Source organism: Harpia harpyja, chromosome 17 (genome assembly GCF_026419915.1).
Source record: "Harpia harpyja isolate bHarHar1 chromosome 17, bHarHar1 primary haplotype, whole genome shotgun sequence".
Classification (NCBI taxonomy): Eukaryota; Metazoa; Chordata; class Aves; order Accipitriformes; family Accipitridae; genus Harpia; species Harpia harpyja.
Genome location: NC_068956.1, coordinates 3,862,205 through 3,880,682, shown reverse-complemented (window position 1 = coordinate 3,880,682; position 18,478 = coordinate 3,862,205). Strand labels below are relative to the sequence as shown.

General features: G+C 44.0%; 1 protein-coding gene across 6 annotated transcripts in view; it reads left to right on the top strand.

The window, feature by feature from the left end:
- Positions 1-358: 358 nt before the first annotated feature.
- Positions 359-18,478, top strand: part of PAK1 (p21 (RAC1) activated kinase 1) — a 71,116-nt gene continuing 52,996 nt past the window's right edge. For 2 of the 6 annotated variants that reach the window (XM_052812732.1, XM_052812727.1), the window contains exon 1: positions 1,868-1,887. The gene's annotated coding sequence lies outside the window, so the exon portion shown is untranslated. Of the gene's footprint in view, positions 433-1,867; positions 1,888-10,501; positions 10,650-18,478 lie in introns of those variants that run through there. The other 4 variants (XM_052812726.1, XM_052812729.1, XM_052812730.1 and 1 more) reach the window with 4 other exon arrangements.

The window sequence follows — 18,478 nt, the reverse complement described above, 5'->3', positions numbered from 1 at the left end:
TGCCGGGCTGCGGGCAGCAGCCTGCAGCTCCACCAAGGCTGTAGCACATCCCACGGATTTCCCGAGGCAGCCCAGAGGCGAAGCAAGCTCCGGGCTCCGGATCTGCTGCACCGGGAAGGTACCACCCCCCCTAAAACTTTTCACCCAGGGCCACTCGGCTGCGGGGCTGCGCCCCAGCGGAGGCTCCCCCCCCCCCCCCGCAACGAAGCGGGAAGGTCCTGCCCCTCTCCCCGGCTTCTGCCCCGCCGTGCCCGGCTGCCCACCTTGACGGCAGGGGGGCGGCGGGGCGGGCCCCCCCGGAGCCAATGGCAGCGGCAAGGCGGGGAGGGTGAAGGGAGGCGGTGCCGGGCCGACAATAGGGGCGGCTGGAGGGCGGTGTGGGGAGCGGCAGGGCGGGCGGAGAGCTGGGCAGCACCTTGCGGCGGGCGGAAGGTGAGTCCCGCCGGGCCGGGGAAGGGGATTTCCTCGCTTGTTGTTTTGTAGCCGGGAAGTTTGCAAAGGGCTTGAGCGGCAGGGTCTTCTTCTTCTTCTTTTTTTTTTTTTTTTTTTCTTTCTTTTCTTTTAGAAGGGGGGTACCGAGCCTGGCTCTCTGCCTCCCCCCTCCTGCCTCCCCGGCTCGTTCGTTTAACAAAGGGAGTTGCCTTCAGCCCCCGGGCTTTGCAAGCGGGGAGCCGTTTGGGGCCGCATGCTTGGGGTCCCGGTGCAGAGGTTGGGGTGGGACTCGGGGCTCAGCCCAGAGTTTCTGCTGAGCACCCCATCCTGGCTTTGGCTGGAGGGACGGGTGCTCTGGGCAAACACAAAGAATTGAGGAGCTGGACTCTTGCTGGGCGATGGGGTGATGCAGCCCCGGGCTTTGTGTGGCTGGTGTGCGGGGATGGAGAGGTGGGATCGTGTGTGTGTGTGTGTGTATGAAACGGCGGCTTTTTGCTATTAAACTACTTAAAAGCAAAGCTGAACTTAGGGTCGTGGGATAATTCATATTGGAAGGGACTTCGGGAGGTCTGTAGTCCAGCCTCCTGCTCAAAGCAGGGGCTTCTGCCTGGGGAGCGGGTAGCAGTGAAGGGGCATCGTGAGATGGGTGGCACCCCTAGGTGCTGTTGAATGCTCCGGGGAGCCCGAAGGAGAGGCAGCAGCAGCAGGACGAGCCCTCAGGGGCAGTAGCGCTTCTCTCTTCCACTGTGCATGGAAATGCCCCAATCCACAGCTCTCCCATGCCTGCAATCTCTGTTCCTGCTGCTTTTGTTATCCAGAGAGCTTAAAATTCATGATTGTTGGGAGTAGCTGGTTCCATCCGTGTGTGTCATGGTGCATCTGCTCCTGCTGAGCATTACTTGATCCTTATTCCGACAGTACTTCCAGGAGTTTTTCTTCAGGAACAGGGTTTATAAATAGATGTCAAAACCTGGCTGTTTGCTGGGGATCTGTTACCAGCTATAAGGCATGTACTTTATGCGGTGATTAAGTATGAGATATATATATATGTAAGAACAACTGTAAAGGCTATTTTGTTAGCCAAGCTTTTAAAAGTGAAAGCGGGTATTGTAGTTGGGTGAAATGGCTGTGTCGGGCACAGATGGAAGAGTGTTTGTTCTCTTTGCTTGCAATTACTCTTTGAACTACCTCCCCCTTCTCCATACCTGGAGTTTCCTGGTGTTGCACACATTACCTGGCAAAGCAGGGAGCATCTTCCCGTCTGCTGTTCTAACATCTCTTACTGTGGGTGTGTTAATCTTGCTCACAGCTTTTTAGGATAAGGCTGCAGAAACTCCTCCTTGTGGAACAGTTTGTGTGTGTGTGTCTGCTGGATGCTTAGAAATTGCTTTTCCCTGTGTGTTTTCTGTGGATAAGTCAGAGAAGTGAGGCTCATCTCTGCGCAGAGAACAGAAGGTATGGTGGAAATTTAAATTTGTCTAAATTATTGAATCTGTTTAACTATGGATTGCCCCTGTCTTGTGCCACGGGACAGAATTTATTCTTAGCTGTACTGTATAACAAAGCTGGAGTTTAAGACTGGAGACTGATAAGCTGGGTGGGTATTTAGCCTTTCTGAGTGCTGTGGGGAGGGACCAGCTTCTTTAAATGGGATGACATAACTGCCATTCTTTGACTTGGAAATGAAAGCCAAAAATAAAATTGAGGAGGAAAATGCTCTTGTAGCATGACAGCGGGAATGCTTTGACTGGTTTTAGGGAATATTATGTGCTCTGGATGTTGCTCAGAAAAAAAGAGTAGGGAAATGTAAGGCTTTTGGTTCATGCTTTTCCGTGCATCACGGTGATATTGGAAGAAATGTGTGGCAAGTCCAGCGTAACTTCCACAAGTGGAAATACATTGCTTGTTTATTGTGTTTCTGACTGCCTTGCTTGTACTGGATTAAAAACTGATGCTAGCTCTTTTTGCCCAAGAGGTCAAAGAACTGTTTGATTACTGCTGATTCTTGTGTATCCTTTTTCAGGTCTGTGCAGACCTTTTCTCTCAACTTTGACTGCAAGTACATGAATTTCACCTAGTTTGCTAACTAGTGCTTTGGTTTTGGTTTTGTTTTGTTTTTTTTTTTTTTTTAAATGGGAATGAACTGCAGTGTGGCTTCTTCCCTTCTTTCTCCCTTTTGTGTGCCTGTCTCGCTTCCTCAGCGTGGGAAGTTTTGTAATTTCAAAAGCTAGTTGTTATAGTCCAGTTCCTTTATATTCTTAAGAGTGTACAGAACCACCTAGAGCTGAAATAGGCTTTTCTCAGTAGCAAAATACAGAAATGATACAGAGCTCCACCGTTAAAGTGATCTGGGTTTACAGTTCATCCTGTCAACAGCAGCTAACAGAAGCAAATAGACTTTGTAAAGGATCTGCCCACTCTTTGTGAGGAGGTACAAGAATCAGACTGAAACCAGGCAACTAAAAACGAAAGTCATATTTCTTTAAAGCCTAGTCAATCGTTAGCCCTTTGACAGGTACAAGAATATTTCTTGTTGGCTTTTTACCTCTGTGGGAAGGCAAAAGAATTGTATTGTGTGAAAGAGCCTTTTTCTATGCCGGGCAAGCAGCTGAACTAATTTTCTCAGCCTCATGTCTTGGCCTGTATCGGAACTGGGGAGAATGTAGACATGTTCTGCTTGATACTGAGGGCCTGCTCTTATGGAGAAAATAATTTGTCTAGTGTGTGACTCTTCCTATGCACTTGCACAGCTCTCATGTGGGAGGAACTGCTTTGCACCCCTGTTCCCAGAGATGGTTAGGCTGGGTCCATTCCCTTTGGTGGCAGCAGAACTGGGACTGTCAGCAGACGCTCACTCATGTAGCACATAAGTCACTGTGATCAATTCTTCCCTTCTGAGCATAAGGCATGTGATGCTCTTTAGGAATGAATAGCTCAAAAATGTCTGACGCTGCTTACGCTAACCAGGTTTTTACTCAAACTTAAGTCCAAGCTTGAAATTCCTGAACTTGGGCACAGCTGTGCATGGCACGTGTAGGTGTGGACGTTATGGCTGTGAGGGGTAACACTCAATGCTGCCACTGGTGATGACTGCTCCTGGATTTGTGCGAGGCAGGAAGCTTACTTTTGTCCTGTCCCTCCTCAGGCACATCCTCAGATCTGTAGAGGGGAGTCTTGGGTCCTCCCTCCCATGCTCTGTCTCCTTTTCAGCACGTGGCTGTGGGGTGTGTGTCACAGTTTCAGGGCCCGTCATGGGATTAATTTGATGAAAACATGGATGCTCAGAGCTGAACAAGTCTCCCCAGGCTCCCAATATGATCAGTAGAGAGGAAAAGGCCCTTTTAGGATGTGGTATGTATCGTCCTCCAGTAGGCCTTTTAAAATAGGTCAGAGTTGCACTCTAAAAATGCTGATTCCTCTTTGTAGTCACCCTGGTCTCCTCTATCTCCCATGCATTGTATTGTACGTGGCAGCAGGTAGCTGAGAGGAGTTTCACTTACTCCTCTCACTGTGGGGTTGCAGGCAGGCAGCATTGCTAACAAATCCACTGGCAAAAGCACCGTAGTAGCGTAGCTTTCATGAGTTCTCTTCATTTTAGCACTTGTTTGTTGGGGTGGGGGAAGGGGAAACAAAAAAGCCATCCGATTAAGTGCATTTCCAGGGGAATTTGAAGAAAAAGTGGAAGTATTCACTTCTGGTTTATTGAGTAATATACTTCTGGTGAATTGTTTAGACTCTAGAATAGCTGTTCACACTGCCAATCTAAGTGTTGGAGCTTCCAGTTGTATAGGTAACGATGGCCTTTCTCTATCTCTTGTGTCTAGTCTGAGATGCAGGTTAAACAATAACTTTCCTTCCATGTTTTCTTTCCTTCTTGCAGTCTGTGCTCTTTGGACCTGCTATATAGCTAGTTTATTTTGCTCTTAAGCTGATATAACTGTTTTAAAGTCATTCTATTTCCTACTTCCTGTCTAGAGTCAGTGAAGTAAAGTGGTGGCAAATCAGACGTCCTTTTATCATCTTAGGTTTAAAAAAAGGAGGATAAAAAAGAGTTAATACGGTAGAAGAAAGGTCTTAATTTGGGAGAATCAGGCCAAATCAGAAGACGGCAGAAGTAGTAACCGAATGTACTTTCTGAAAAGAAATAATTTCTCCTACAGTAGCCCTTTGTGATCCTAATTACCATGTGAGAGGCAATATGCATAATATATTGTGACCGCCTTGAAGTATGTGACATCTAGCTGCAAACATCTCCTTGATCTAGGTGGGCTCGTATCTGTGGGACTACAAGAAAGTCAAGTGGCAAGTACATGCTGCATGCAAGTGGGGCATAAAGCCTTGTTTCATGCCTTTTGTTCTCCTCTTTCCATAATGTCAGTCCATACCTGTAATCTAAATGGATAATGGGGGATGAAAATAATTACTATTCATATTGCGTGTGTTTTTTGGGGTGGGAGGAGTCGTCCAAGTTTACCTTAAGGCACCGTCTTCTGCACTTTGGAGCTTGATGCACGTAGTTACAGTGTGTCTGTCCATGGCTTGCAGCTGATGGCATTTGATGACTTTAGAGGTGGCAGCAGAGAGAGAAGGAAAATCAAATACAAAAGGTTAGGACACAGTTTGACACACTGGCTTGCTAAGGTGTCACAGCACCACTTTGGGACTTTGAGTTACTTTCTCTAAGCATCAGGAGGGCTTTGAACTATCAATTCTCTTAATGACTGTAAGTGGCACACAACTATTTTAGATGATGCCTCTCTTACAAGATGAAGCCCATTTCTCAGGGCTTATGTTCTATTCATGAAATAGGAGCTGGAGTGAGAAATATTTTTATTTGAACTGGTAGCTTGCTTCATGTGGTTTTTCTCCTCATTTACATATGGAAAGCTCAATGTAATGTGAAATACCTTATCACTTCTTTAGCGTAAAGAATTTCCAATATAGATTATTTTCTGCACCTACATATTCTCAAATGCACGTTCTCTGCTGATCTTAAAATATGAGTGGCTTGGCCACTTAACCCAAACTCCTCTGTCGAAAGAGTAGAGAAGTGATTTCCTTTTGTAGAACTTGGATTTAATTTCCCCAGCTATCTGTAAGTGAACATTACACAGTTTCAGCAACAAGTTCAACTTAAAGGCTTTGTGCCAGGATGAATCTATCGTTTGCCTTTAGTAGGTATTTCAAGAATGTCTTATTTCAGTCGTGCTTTGGAGAGGCTAGAAGTCACAGCTGAATGTAGAATTCATGTGCCTCCATAGTTCAGACTTGTTTGGGATGAAGGAAAAGCTGATTTTCTTCAGCAGCAGAAGGGAGGAATATTCCACCCCCCCTTTCCCAATCCTGTCTATATTACTGAGGCTGTTAGATTCATTTCAGCTCAAGGCCCTGTGCTAACCTCTGTGTAAGGTGCAGCATGTGTTTGAGGCTGTTACGGAGCTCTGTAACCCCAGCGTGTGTTGAGGTAGAGGGGGCGGGGGCGGGAAAGGCCCGGCTTTGCTTTTCTGTTTCATTAAACTGCTCACCTGAGTCTGAACTCTGGTGTCCCTTCATAATAGAAGGTAGATTTAACAGTCAGGTAACAGCTGCAAAGACCAGGGAGTGCACAGCACAAGAAGGAATTAGCAGCAAACGGACACATCAGGATTTGAAATGCAATATTGATTAGTTCATTAAAATTAATAAGACACTCAATTATAAAACTCCCATTACATTTTGCAGTTCTTCTGGAAATAGAACAATTTATATGTCCTTATCCTTTCAGGAATACCTCACTCAAGACAAATTTTAATGTCATTTTTGTTTGCAAACCACAGAATTTGTTAACTCTTAGCGGACCCCAAGCTTGTCTGTGTTTTATTTAGCAAAACATTGTTTTTAATAGGCCATTGTTTTTAATAGACTGGAAGATGTGGTCATAGTATGATGTACTAAAAAGTTGCTTTAATTGAGAGTGGTCCAAATTAGTGGATGGTTGGGCTAATGTCACTGTAGTTAGGGTCAAAAATTAAAAGGCAGATATTAACATACTGGCTAATTTTTAGCAAATCAGACAAATCTGTTTCAAAACAAAGCACATACAGGGGAAACCCTTTGATTTAAGCTCAGGAACCCAAGGAACAAGTTCATGAAACTGAACATAGGTTCATAAAAAGGAAAAGTGTCACATTTTTCCTAATTCTTCAGAAATATGTATATGGCCTCCATAATACAGGAAATGTGATTTTTCAAGCTACAGATCTAATTGCCTTGTGGAACCTTAAATGACTTAAAGCTGGATTTCCAACATGAATCTCTATGCTTTACTAAGTATTGTATTTTGTTAAATAATATCTTTAATAAAGGATTTGCTTGAGAGGGTTTGAGCCACTTGACTCATGGCACTTCTTGCTGAAATGAGAAATTGCTCTAGGAATACTCAGTTTCCATGCAAGAGGGAGGCTGGAGGAAGATAAAGACGTAACATGAAGAACCTGGAATGTTTGTTAAGTGGATGGCACTTCTCATGTATGTGGTCACTGCTAATTCTTTTTTCCACAGAAGCTTGATTGAATTTTCTTGCCACACTGCCCAGGAGAGCTAACTCTCCTGTTTAACCACAAAACGTTAACCACAAGCTTGTAGTTCACATCCCTGTTTTGCCCTGCCATTGTGCTCATCTGCAGTCCTGCTTTGGAATAAGATGCAAGTTCAGTTTCAGCGTTGCTTCTCTGGCATCGCAATCGCAGCAGATTGCAGATGATAACGGAAAAGCTTGGGGAGCTGAACTCAAAGGAGTGGCCTAGAAATGAACAGTGATAATGCCGCATAGCCCTTCATCAAAACCATCCACTTTCTGATAATCAAAGTAATTGGTAAGGTTCTTTGGTAAAATGTATGCATGTTGTGGGTGTGTGTTAAGGTGTTTGATGCTTTCTGTTAAGCTCCAGGATTCTGGAGATGTGAAAGCTATGCAAAAATCTATGTCATACAAAAGAGACTTCTCCCACTCCTATCTGTAGAGAGAAATGACAGAATTTCATCCAAGTGTGCCTTGAAGACTTAAATAATAGGATTTAAGCACACAGAGGCTTTGGTTTCAGCCTCCAGTTCCTGATTTTGGGGGGGGAAGTGAAGGTATCTACTGCATGTTAACAGTAAGTTATTAACATTATAACTTAATTCTCCAAAATCACTGAAATCTTCACTGAGTAGCCTTACAGAAAGCCAGAGAAGTTGTGGGGGGAGGAAGGAGAGGGAACTGCAGCACCAGCGACAAGTTTGTATCACAGTTATGTTGATCTAATAAAAAAATCTGTCTTTTAATTTCTGGCTCATCAAATTTCTTGTTGTTGCGTCAGCCTGTATGTCTTGCTAATAAGGTGTCTGGTAAAAATTGCAGTCTCTTACATTTGCGTGTCTTACAAATTCTTCTATGCAATTTTGACTCCCTTGGTAGCAGAGAAAATTATTAAAAAGTCTGTACAAAATTCACAAAAAGCAGCAGGAGTCTCATCCACTACCAGGCCAGTGCCAAAAGAATCTGAAAGAGTGGGACTAGAACTACTTTTCCAGGCCTGCTTTAATCCCTTGCTTATGTTCCTAAACCAGATTTTGAAGAGTATGAACAAAATTAAACTGACACTTTATCTTGATGAAGCTGTAACCTCCAATGTCAGACTCGTGTCTCTCTTTCCATATCTGGGAGCCCTGACAATCATACTAAACCTAACTTGCAGTGTGTATGTAGGAACTAACTTTTATATTCTTCCTGTTTGTTTGGTTTCTTTTCTCCGTCTCCATTCCTTACTTAACATCTCTTAAAGCCTTGTTTGTTTGTTTTTCTTTTGCCTTCCTACAGAAACATTGGTCATCTCCTGCCTATCTTTACTTTCCCTGGCCACGAGTCCTCGTACATCTGTGATCCCGAAGATACTGGGCAAACACAGATGAGCAGTAGGGAAGTAAAATATTTTGTCCTCCACCCCAGTAAGAAGCAGCCTCTTCAGGGCTTGGGTGGAGGATGAAGACTGGATAGGGGAAGAAACTCTAGACTCATTGCCTTCCTCTATCAAGCAGGCAGTTTTGCTGATGAGGTATCTGGAAATATTTAAATGTGCAGATTTCATTTAGAAAGGCTGAGGAGGTGAGGGTAGGGCTGCGAATGGCAAAAGCAGGACTTTTCTTCAAGAAGAAAAAGCACAAAAAGTCAAGATTTCTTCAGGGCTCTCCTGAAAGCCAGAAAGTAGAACACAACCAGTATATCTTTCTGTGTAGGCTGTCTTTAAATGGAGGCAGACAGTCACAGGTGGTGTTTGAATTCTAGGTTCAATAAAGGCACATCCTTCAGTTAGACAAGGCAAAACAGTGTCATTTGTTAGAATTCAAAAACAGTATCTAAATGCCTCAATGACTTGTCATCAAGTGACTTACTGCACTGTCATAGCAAGACTTCTGGCTTTCACATGAAAGTTATACTTGCTGAAACAGTGTCCTGCCAGCTCATATTAACAGTCCCCCCTCCCAGACTTGTCTCCAATTTACTCATGGTGAAGAGAGGGTTTGGGGGTACAGGGCAGGAAAAGGCGGCAAGGGCAGGTTAAATGATCAGAAATCTCATTACCTCTTCCTTGTAGAATTCTGAGTGCCAGCTTTTTCATTTGTTCTGTGTCTCTCTGAAATGAGTCCTTGAGTTGCAGAAGAAAAACATTGAGAAGTGATGAGCTGGCCATATTTGTAAGAATTTAGTTATTTACTTGGTCCAACCAAAAATGTCTTTTCTTGTGTGCAATGTCTTCTTTTAAAGTTATTGGCTACTTTAAAAAAAATGCCAATGTTGAAATGATCTCAGCTTGATTTCTTTTACCTCCCGCAGCTCATTAGGAGATCATCGGGATCATGTGTGGTTTTTTTCTTTGTTTAATTCACATCATCAATTTTATTTTAGACGCCCTTTGCTTTTTTTAAGAGCCAGTCCTTTCTAATAGTAGGTACATCCTGCAAGAGCTTTTCTTGCCTTCTGATCCAATACTTTATTCATCCTGGGACCCAGTCCAAATGCCACCGACAGTGCTTATGTGGGCTTTTTTTGTTTGTTTCAAAAACGTTTCGTCACATGCTGACATGCGGCAGCATTAAATGCCTAAGTGTGCAGTTCAGAAGGTAATGGTCGTGGAGGTTAAAAGAATCTCACCTGAGCAGCAAGTGGCTTTCTGCTCTTAACATCATACCTGTTCCTGTCATCAAGCTTTAAGTTTAGTATTACAGCAGATGCCTTGCGTATCTGATGATGTTCTGTTCCTCTTTGAATCCCACCCTGTTACTGTGGCTCAGTACTGAGCAGCAGTGACTTCAATAAGGTGATCTCATCCAACGTGTGGCGAAGTTGTGTTTGTTTTTGAAGTCTGGAGATTCTGTTCCATTTGCGCTTCCTGTAGCTGTAGGTAAATCATCTGAAATCCAATAGGATAGGCATGTGTCATCTTTGTGGTCTGTCATCCTCCTTTCTCATGAATTCATGTGCTTCCCTTCTGTGGCGGGGATCTTGTGAGAGTTGTTTTTCTTTACACTGGGATGTGAATGGGGTGAGCGGTGAAAGGCTGCTGTACAAAGCATAACCTGTGCTAGTTTCAGCATAAAGACTGTTTGACCTCTCTGTGAGGGCTCTGATCCTAAATTCCTAATGAACTAACTACAAATTTGGAAGGAAAGAGTCTGTGGTTGACTTCGCATTCTTCTTGACTAACAGATGAAAAGCTTGTGTTTGCTTTTTTTTCCAAAAACCAGCCCTCCCCCTGGATCACAAAACTATAAAGCAAGGATGTGGCTGTTGGCAGCTGTTTTCCTTTTGATGTGGTCAACTCAAAATTAATGTTAAAAGTATAATTCTGAACTTGCATTTTCTTGGAGACTGAATGCGTGATGAAAGGACAGGAGGGTTCTCTCTCCACCAGCTGGGAGCGTGCTCTTCACTTGAGTGTTTTTGGAGGCTGTGATCAGGGGTGAAGCTTGACACAGCTGAGCTCACCATGGCACGCAGCCATCCAAAGGCAAGGGTGCTTTTCCCTTTCAGCGCTTGGCTATGAGCTGAGCTGGCAGAAAACTTAACAAAGCAATATGAGTGAATGTAGCTGTGGTGTAGTATTAAAGATCCTGGAGCTGTCTGTAGGTTTGAAACCTGGATGTAAGGACTGTAAGACACATGGCTAGATCTGGTGGCTTTTCAGGGTCGTTCACAAGTAAGTGCCTTTTTACTCTTGAAAGATGTCTGTCATTGTGGTACCCTCTGTATATAGCTTTTTATTTTGGTTATTTTGTTCTTACCTTCCTCTGTCAGCAAGCTTTCTGAACCTCTAGCGCCTGCCCAGTCAGCTCCTGCTGGACCTGCTTATGCTCCATATTTGAAAGTCCTTGGTACAAAATGGATTTTGACTTCTCTCTAACTGGTTCTCTGTCTTTAATAAATGTATTTGGGAGAGAGTGCCTGACAGAAGACTACATGTGGATCACGTATTTCTCCCCACTCCTGCTGTTGTGTTGTTCTGGATCCTCATTTGATTTGGTGTGGAAGCATAATGCTTGTAATCCCTGGCATGCTGTAGGGACTTCTATGTTTGCCTAGTGGGCTCATTTGTTAGCATAGCAGAGCACTTGTGGGATTTTCCCATCACCTACCTGCATAATGTCTTGTGTCTTGTAAGTGTTACATATATTCCTGTAATCTTGAAAAGATGATTCAGAATGGAAAGGACATTTTTCCCCAGCAGGTTATAAACTGGACCCGAACTTCTTGTTGGTGTCCAGCTGGAACTATAGTTTTAATCCAAGGCAGAATTAAGTCGCTAATGCTGTTTCCAGTCACACAAACATTATTAAATAATCCTACTGTTTTGCTGTTCCCTTTCTACCTTGCAGTCCTTCAGTTCATAGTCAAAGTGCTATAGTGCAGGAGTCATCTATTGCAGAAATGTTTGGGGGCTTATTCATGGAGGTGCTGAGATTCCTCGTCACCTTCCACCTAAACACTGCCCATAAAGGCTCACAGTGAGCATAAGACACAACTATGCTGGAGAAGTAATGTGCTTTCTTCTGTCATGCAGGTGTAAAGGGCAAACACAGAATCAGCAGGCAGAAGGAGGAACGGGAAAGCACATTTCTGGTATAGCATAGTGTTGCTTTATCTCTGAATATGCTGAAATCTGTACAGAAAGACTGCAGCAACATTTGTGCCTCAGAATTCATAGTCAAGATGAAAACAAGATGAGAAACTTTCATGTAATCAGGAACTGTACAGCAGGTATTCGGTAAGATCTGCTGGGCATGAAGGAACAAAAAAAAGTTGTGGGTGTTTTTTTCTTTCTTTTTTTTTTTTGTTTTGTTTTCTAACCTGGGAACACAACTCTGAGAGTTGTGTAGCCTATGGGTTTGAGTGGGAACATTCAGGGACTGTCTTAGAAGCACTTAGAGAGCCTAACCTTGAGAACAAAAGTAGAGTGTTTCATGTGGTTACATACTAAAAGATGTGGGTAGGCATCTAGTGGGAATACAGAAAGCGCGTGGGCGCTTGATTCCCTCGGAAACTGTTGGGATTTGGCACCTAAGCTGGTAAAGTATTTTTAAAAACTCCTAAATATCTTTCTGAAAATTGGGTCTGATGTTGCTAATCAGTGTGAGGGGTGGGGGGATTTTTTTTTCTGAAGTAATTGCTGCCTTTGATCCTTGTTACTTTCTAGCAGATAAACAGGAGGAAATTGAAAGATAGTAACAGAAATGACTTTGGGGCTGGAGGGATTGACGCAAAAGGAAGATAAAAGAGCTATATACTTGTGTAGTTTTTATAAAATGAGGAGGAGGGCAGGACTGTTTATGGGCTCCTGAAGGGTGTGGAAGGAGGAAACTGTTTCAGTCTCCACTCTGCAATTGCCTGTGCAGGCAGGTACCTTCACACACAGCCTTATCCGAAACGAGCATTTTCATTGAACTTGTGAGTGTTACTGGGACGTGCTGGTGAGGAACAGAAACACTTCGTGTGGCAGCAAGGAAGGTGCCTGCTTCAGTACTTCAGTCAGGGTGAAACATTTAAATCTGCAGTTATTTGCACCTCAGTTTGCCTTGGCATCTATCAATGCCATCACATTGCACAAGAGTTACTTTCCATTTGTGCCAGCCTTCCCGATCAGGAGGAGCCCAGACAGAAACCCCAGGTTAGGCCCCGATAGCTCCTGTCCCAAACTTGCCTTGTTAGTGCTTGGATCTCCACCCTGTGTTAAAGCGGAGCTGGCTACCGTGGTGACACAGTTTAATCTCACTGATCTCTTTGTGGTATCTGAAACCTCCACCAGGAAGGAAAGGCAGGGTGACGGCCATGCCAGGGCGCATGTTGGTATGAGGGGGGAGAGCAGGGACAGCAGGTAGGCGAAACAGTCTGTCTTGGGAGTGCTCTTCTGAGATGTTAGGACTTTGCTTTTTATATCCATTAGGACATGAATATTGTATACATTAGGATATAATCCATTAGGATTAGACTACCTTGCGGAGTGCTTGATGACAAAGGTGTAAAAAGGTTACTTGGGAGCTAATAAAGTGCTAACAAAGAATATCAAGTCTCAACTGCTGAAGGTATTGGGGACATTCCCACACGAAGTGCATTTTTTGTAGTCAATAGATTGGAGAAACTAATTTGAGATAAACACAAAAGGAAAAATTAGGCCAAATAGATAAGTTAGATGTTAATAAGTCACCAGAGCTGGATGGTGTTCAACCAAGAGTCCCAAGGAACTTGAATGTGAAACTGCAGAACTGCTGGCCAAGCTGTATAATTTATCACTACAGACGGACGCTGTGCCAGAGGACTGGGGAGCTGCCAATGTAATTCCCAACTATAAAAAGGGCTCTAGAGGGGATCCTGGGAACAGCACACCAGAGAGTCATGCTACCAGGAATGGAAAGGTCTGTAATAAGGATCTCTTAATACACAGATAAATGTTAACTGTTGGGGAAGAGTCAATGTGGCTTCTGAAAAATGAAAATCCTGCTGCTCTACGCCATGAAGTTCTGTGGGGTATCAGTCAGAAAGTGTTAAAGTGGATGTAATATATTTAGATTTTCAGAAAACTTGTCAAGAACTTAAACTGCTACAAGGTTGGAGGAAAGGTTGTTATAGTTTTAAAGCCACATGAATAATAGGAAGTAAAAAATTGGGAATGATTTCACTTTTCAGGAAGGAGAGGGAAACGTCACTGGGCAGCAGCAACCAAAAAAGCCACCATCCTCATCAGGAAAGGGATAAAGGGTATCATTTTGCTTCAGTATAAATGCTTGATGCACCTGCATTTTGTGTGTGATGTGCAGTTCTGGTCTCCACACCTCCAGAAGGACACAGTGGCATTGCAGAAAGGCAGCTAAAAGGGTCAAAGATATGGGCTGCCTTCCAAGGAGATGCTAAAATGGCTGGGACCCTTCCTTTTGGGAAGGAGGGGAGGAACATGGGTGAGGTTTAAATGATGAAGTCAGCAGGTAGAGTTGAATATGAAACATCTATCAGCACCCGTACTATTACAACCAGGGAACTTTTGATAAAACAAGATGAGCTTCAATTTTAAAATAGATGAAAGAGCATACTAGTGCAGTAGAGAAGAATTGGTGCTTGTGACCTCAGAGTAGGTGGAATTTGGTGACAGGCTTTGCAGCTCTCACCCATGCAGGACAAATCCCACCTGCATTGCCTTTGCAAGAGAGTCTGCATGACCCTTCTTTTCCCCAGGGTTCTCTTCTGCAGCTTTTCATAGGAAGTGATTATCCAGGTGGCTGGCAAGCGTTTGACACTCCCTCGTGTGCATGCTGAGATTTATTTTTTTTTTAATTATAAGTGACTTATCCCTCACAGAAGTGATTTTTTTTTTTTTTTTTTAAATGCTGCCTTCAGCAGGGTGTGCATGTGAACTTTATTTTAATTAGGGGCAAGGAATCTGTTTTACATAACTATATCCCAGATTCTCATGAGAGAGTGAAAACAGCCCTGAGGGACTAATGAAGAGGCCAGCGATATTGGTTGCCTCACCGATGGGAGGCCTGATTCTGATCTCTCTAAGGTTCTCTCTACCTGTGGGACTTGCTCCAGGCTGGCTGACAGCCAGAGGTATTGAACTGATGCAAAGGGACTGGCTCCTCATAGCTTTATTTTGGGCCCCTAATTTGTGGTTCTGGGCAGATATAGGAGTGGCAGTTGCAGCTCTGCCTGAGGCTGTTGTCTCTGTAGTGGGAATAGCCAAATGGGATGTGAATCTGCTTCCAAGCCCTTTCAGCCATGGCTTGATGCTAGCTCAGATGACTTCTACCACTATGCCCAGTACCAGGGTATTATATTGCAGCACTCTGTTCACTCATCTCCTTGGAACAGGAGTGCCTGTTGCGATCGAAGTGTGGTCCCCACCAGCCAGTTGAGTTGCTTCAGATTTAATAGCAGTGCTAGCAGGATTGGGGCAAATGGTTTTCTGAGTCTCTGAGAATAAAAACAAATTGCGCTGGAAGTCACAAAAGAACCTTTTAGAGGTGTTTGTCTATTTCTTAGTTTTGTTTTTTAAATGCTGTCAACTAAAACTTGATTTTAGTTGTAAAGCCTGAAAGGGACAGGGAGCAGATGAGTAAAAAGTTTCTCTACCATTAAGGAGGGAAAATCCAGGGTGTGTGCATGTTCTTTGGTTTGGTTTTGTTTTCTTTTAAAAACAAAGAAGTGGTAAAGGTGTTAAAACTCAATTGTTGCAGTACTGGAATCAGGGCATGTAAATAAAAGAGGATCTCTTTCACTGTGCACAAAGAGGAATATGAAAAACAAACCACAAATTCTGTAAAGATGCTAATGAATTTTATGAGTCAAACCTGGCATGTTGTTAACATCTGCTGCTTGTTTACAGTGGCTGAAGTGAGCATCCCTTTCAGAAAGTCTTGCGTACTGGAGGTAGTTTTACTACCCTGTTATAAAAATCTCAGTGTAGTGTTGAAGAAGCTAAACTGTTGATAGACTGCACAGTTGCGACCTCATGCTGTCCTGCTGAACCTGGTGGTGGCTGGCAATTATTTTTTCTGAAGCTAAAACCCTGGAGAGGTTTGGCATGTCTGTTTATTGCATCCAGTGATATAAAGGGCAGATACCTTTCCTTTTTACTGTGTTAAGCCAGGCTCAAACACTGATGCCACTGAGCGAGATCCATGTTGCTTTTGTTATACCTCTGTTCTCTGCCCCGAGAGCTGTCTCTAGAGAGTGTCTAGAAATTTGGGTTCTGTTGTCAAAATAAATAGTCACCTTACATGAATCAAAGGAGGGTTTTGATGCTCAACTCTTAACGTTTTATTGAAGTAGCAGTTCATGCCATCAATCTGAAACGTGTTTAGGACTTAATTGATGGGAAGTAACTGGTGATGCTGTGGCTTTGCAGTTGTACATAGCTGATGGGCTTCTGCCGTCAGTCTCTGATGAAAGGAGGAAACCCTTTGAAGGAGCAGATCAGCAAGAAGGTAGGGCAAAGATAAGCCAATTGGAATAGATAGATGTTTTTCAGCTGTTCAGCAGAGCAGTGTAAATGAGCACACTTTAGACAGAAAGGAATCTGATGGTCAGGTCACAGCTTGGATGTGCTTTCCTGTGGGGTGAGTTGGTAGGTTGGAGCATGTGCTTCAAGTGGAGGGCAACAGAGATGCAGCCTGGTGTTGGATCAGGGAAGTGGGGAACAAGGTCAGTGTCACTCGCATAAATCTGAGAGGATGTGCCAAGGGCTTTAAGCACCTGAGAGCGCAGAAGCTGTAGAGAAATTCCTGACGGTGAAATGGTTTTCTGAGACAGAGGCCTGAAATGAAAATCTTATCCCTGGTATCGGTGCTCAGAACGAGAACACTGTAAGCTTTGCCAGGAGCAGTGGTCCAAATCTCCGCTTCATGCCACTTGTGCCCTATAGGGAGTAGGGTAATGTGTTGTAATCACCTGATAGTTTGAACCAGGAACAGGTTCCAGGAGAAAAGGAAAAAAGATAGCGAGCAGTGGCAATGTCCCTGATGGGTGAAGTTGCACAGGAGATGGGTAAGGATGGCAGAGCATTGTCAGCTTTCCACTCTGCTCTCTACGCTGTTTCCATTCTGAGTGTGGTACCAGACCCAGCAGCTTCTGCCTGGCAGCCTGCCCCAGCCGGCAGATCCCTGCTCTGTCCTTGCTCTGGAGTTCCTTGCAAAACTAGCAGGGGACTGGAGGGTGGAAATGGAAAACCCAGAACCAGAGCAGGACTGAAGTCTGGAAACCCACATGGTGTTTCTCCTCTGCTGTAAACTTGTGTGACCTTTCTCAACTCACTTAAACTGTGTCCTCAGTTTATACATAGGTAGCAGAGCTATTGTGCACTTTCAGTTATTCTGTATTACACAGCAGAATTTGTTCCTTCACCCACATTAGTAACATTTTGTCACTGAGTAGTGTTTTATGGAGGGATGCTTTTCTGTGCATTACTTAAAATTTAGGAAAAGATGCTGAAATTTTATGAGCCTCTGGTGTAGGCCGAAAGAATTGGCCAAGGGGGTGGGCGGGAGAAGGAGTATTACCCTTTTCTGCAGAAACTCTTGCTCATTTTCCCTTCCAAAACAATTTCAGGGTATTTCTTTATTCCAAGCCTTTGTTAATTAATTGTGCAGAGAAACAGCAGATAGTTGGTTCTTTTTGAAAGCTGCACAGGCTAGAAGATGCTTGAATACCTAAGCCACAAGCAAAGAAATAAGAACATCCTAAGGAATAATATGAAGTGTGATGCTTTCTGGACTGCTGCACAGCTGTAAAGTGATGGGTGAAGTGAGATTTTGCCTGCACAGATCTCCTAAACCTCAGTACTTCGAGTTTTACTTTGTTTTCTTTGGCTTCAGATACAGCCAGAGTCTGGAGCTGAGGCACTCCGGTACTTTGCTTAGTGTCCCCGAAAGACCTGCAAACTTAGCCAAGCTTTTGGGCTTGAAAGAGATGAGCTGCGTAGCCTGAATTGCAACTGGGTGCCTCTAGTTCTGGGAGGCTGTAATGACTGCGACCTTTTGAAACCTTGTTCAAACTGTTTTTATTGCACTCAGACAGGAATGTTATGTTCTTTGTTCCACCTCCTAAAAGGCAAACCTTTTTGTATAGGCCGCTTGCGGCTTTTACAGTTTGATATATATGGGTCAGGGGAGGAAGCAGGCATAGTCAGTTAAATGTTTTCAAGCTGCTGAAAAAGTCCTTCTCAATGCATAAAGGAGGTTTTTAAGATCCCAGCTGAATTTTTGCAAATAACCTCTGTCTTGATTAGGAACAGAAATACACTCCCAAATTTTAATTGCATCCAACTTCTGTGCACGAGTGAGTAGGCTGACTCTTCTCTGAGACAGACCTGTGTGGTAAAGGGTTCCATGTTTAATTCTGAACTCTTCCTTCCCCTGGAAGGAAGCATCCAACATCTCAGTTACCATTACTGAAATGTCACTGTTTTTCAAACAGAATACAAACGTGCGTTCAGTAGTTAGAAGTAAGGTAAAAGTTGCACTGCCTCTTGAAACCATTGGAAGGGCTCTTCTTGATGCCTGTATACCTTTAGGTATGTGTCTTCACAGAATGACAGACTGGTAGAGGTTGGAAGGGACCTCCAGAGGTCATCTGGTCCAACCCTCTGTGCTCAAGTAGGGCCACCCACAGTCAGTTTCCCAGGACCGTGTCCAGATGGCTTTTGAATATCTCCAGGGATGGAGACTCCACAACCTCCCTGGGCAACCTGTGCCAGTGCTCGGTCACCCTCACAGTGAAAAAGTGTTTCCTGATGTTCAGAAGGACCCTCCTGTGTTTCAGTTTGTGCCCATTGCCTCTGGTCCTGTCACTGGGCACCACTGAGAAGAGCCTGGCTCCGTCTTCTTCGCATCCTCCCTAAAGGTATTTATATACACTGATGAGATCCCCTGAGCCTTCTCTAGGCTGAACAGTCCCAGCTCTGTCAACCTTTCATCATAGGAGAGATGCTCCAGTCCCCTCAGCATCTTCGTGGCCCTTTGCTGGACTCTCTCCAGTATGTCT